Below are 2,907 nucleotides of genomic sequence, written 5' to 3'. Positions count from 1 at the left end.
GAGGACTTGAAGGATGGCCAAAAGAATGTTGCTTTGCCAAATAAGTCATTACACATCGGAAGGAATGACATGGCAACATTGTACCAAATGTTGGGGGAAGCCTTGTTGAAACACTCATGTCTAAACTAAGGAACATAACGTTTCTTAGAGAGCACCTATAAGTCAAGGCTTGAACATGAGAGATCCTAGTCAGTGGTCTTGTACTTCTAGGATTATGCTACGCTTGTCGTTCTACTATCATATAGTGCTCGTGTTAAGTTGCACATTGTGCTACTTTGTTCTTTATGCCGCTTTGGAATTCTTTGTTTTGGAAAAGAAGTCTTCCATCACTCTGTAGCATTACTTTTCCTTGAGTGGTCGCCGTTTGTTGGTGTTGGTTGTGTCAAGTTAACTGGTGTTTTGCCTTGATGACAGTTGGCAGAGACTACATCGGTTTTCAAGGCGTCTTGAAGACACGCTGGATCCCATTTAAAGTTTATTCACCGAATGTTGCTGGTCAAGCAACAGGGCGGTGGTGGCCCTCTTTACACGCACGTGGTAATAGTCGGAGGATCCGAGGAAGGCCTTCGGGGGGGGCGGTGTCTGTATGTAAGGGCACCCTTATAAATAAGAGACGCTTCCCAGTTGCACTAGCTGAGCTTCCACGCCTCTCTCTCTCTCTCTCTCTCTCGCGCAGCTAGCGCTTAATCCTTCCTTCATAATCATCAGCTGCAAAGGATTGATTAACCTAATTAGCCCTTCATTCAAACCATAATGGCCGCTGGCTCGTTAATCAAGTGCCTTGATCTCGTGCTGCTTCTCTCCGCCACCTTCCTCATGATCTCATCAATATCTGTCTCGGGCAAGTAACGATTATTTCATTAATGCTCAAGAATAATTAATCAAACGCATATCGATTAATGATGATTCTACTTTACCGCATACCTGTTGTTATAATGAGATCAGATTAGCCTACAACTGTTCTGGTGATTGCCGAAGGCCAGCTAACGGCGATGCGATGAATTGTATTATGATCGATTAATGTCGATGAACTGTTTATTCTGAAATGATGTAATGAATAATTAACTACAGGGAAGCTCGATTGCGAGGACCTTCCCATCGATCTGTGCGCATACGCTGTCTCTTCCAGTGGAGCGCGCTGCGTGCTCGAGAAGCTGGTCCTCACCCAAGGACAATCCCTGCTTCAATGCCAAGTATAAAATGCCCCCCCCCCCTCCGGCCGGGCCTCTCTCTCTCTCTCTCTCTCAAGCTCATGTAGATAGGGCTTCATGTTAGTCTATTGTGTCCTTGCATTGTGCGTCATGATAGTCTAGTAACGCACCCATGCATGCAAACATTGCATGTACACATATGCATGCATACCTTTCCATGCACATATATACCTATAATATGCTCCACATACACACGTCTGTGGCCTATGCTTGGGTATATACATTTATGCTCTTGCATAATAATGTGCATCTCTACCACTTTATTCCAAAATCAATGAATGCAATTTACTTTTATTTTACCAAAGTAAAGCGTCCATAAAATATTAAACAACGTCGCAAATTGATGCGCGCAACAATGTTCGAATGTCAATCAATTTTTCGTGTGGAGTCTCATGAGTATCTTTCCTTTATTCCTCTATATATCAAATATGAGACACCACAACTCAAAATGTTTCAAATTCATGCTTGCTTATTGGTAGGCCTCTTCAGTGGAAGCATCCAATTTCACTGAATGGATTGAGACCAATGAATGCGTGGCATCATGTGGTCTTGAGAGGATGTCTATTGGTTTGTCTTCTGATAAACTCATTGAGAGTAAATCTCTTAAAGGTCTTTGCTCCAACAAATGCCAACACAATTGCCCTAACCTTGTTGATCTCTACACCAAACTTGCTGCTGGAGAAGGTGATCAATCGATCAATTTACTATGGTGATATGATAATATATTTAAGATTGAATGTTAGTTTTGCTTATGCATCTTTCATTACAAAGAGATCTCTCATAACATTTTGCTTATCTATCTTTCATTACGAAGAGATCTCTCAAAACTATTCTTATTATATCTAGTTTACATATAAGTAAGTATTTAACATGGAAATTTTGATTGTTCTATATAGGTGTTGACCTATCTCAAACATGCAAGGCTCAAAAAAATCCATCATCTAGAAGAATGATGCTAGATGGACAGGGTTTGCTTGCTTCCATATCAAAGTTAGAATTCACAGCACCATCACCCCAAGAATCCTTATCTTTGGAAGTTCTACCTCCTCTGGAGTCTCCTTTATCTTTCTAAGGCGATCAAATATAATGCAACAAGCTAGCACATCAAATGGGCATCCTTAAGGACACATACTATCTATTATATAGTATCAATCTATGAGCACTTTCTAGTTGCTAATAGCAAGCAACATTCGACTTGCACTATGGCCCTCACTCTATTAACTTCAAAGGCTAGTAAAACTCTCAAGACTTAGCTTTATCACACTTATGTACTTATGGTTTAGCTACTTATGGTGAACTATTTGAGTTTTATTGGGTCACGTAAATGTAAAACGGTGCATAAAAACTCATAATAGTTTTGTAATTTGGTACTTGCCAAATTTCTATAAGAACATTACTAATTATAACTTAGAAATTGGAAGAGTTTCAACATGTATGTGATTAACTCAACTCTTCATGTGTTGTGATGATTGAAAATGGTTAGTTTTCTTAGTCCAACGCACGTTCTCTCTACATTTTCAAAAAAACAATATGTTCCTCATTGTGTCTCATTATTACATTTACATTTCTTTTCTACTCCCATTATTGAAGAAGATGGTTGCATTCTTCTTACACATGGAAATCATGGAAGGAAGTGGTTACAACATGATTAGGCTATGTATAATTGATTCAACCGTAGATTTCACATGCTTTTATA

At 39.5% G+C, this 2,907-nt stretch overlaps 1 long non-coding RNA gene across 1 annotated transcript; it reads left to right on the top strand.

The window, feature by feature from the left end:
- The first annotated feature begins 687 nt into the window (after window positions 1-687).
- LOC148038032 (uncharacterized) lies at window positions 688-2,543 on the top strand. The gene is made up of 3 exons (XR_015690413.1): window positions 688-1,193; window positions 1,691-1,895; window positions 2,108-2,543. It is a non-coding gene; the product is annotated as an uncharacterized LOC148038032 (long non-coding RNA).
- Window positions 2,544-2,907: the final 364 nt, after the last annotated feature.

Source organism: Lygodium microphyllum, chromosome 3 (genome assembly GCF_053477565.2).
Source record: "Lygodium microphyllum isolate KBCC chromosome 3, Lygodium_microphyllum_v1.1.10, whole genome shotgun sequence".
NCBI classification, from domain to species: domain Eukaryota; kingdom Viridiplantae; phylum Streptophyta; class Polypodiopsida; order Schizaeales; family Lygodiaceae; genus Lygodium; species Lygodium microphyllum.
The sequence above is the reverse complement of the archived record's forward strand: the minus strand, read 5'-3'. Positions and strand labels throughout refer to the sequence as shown.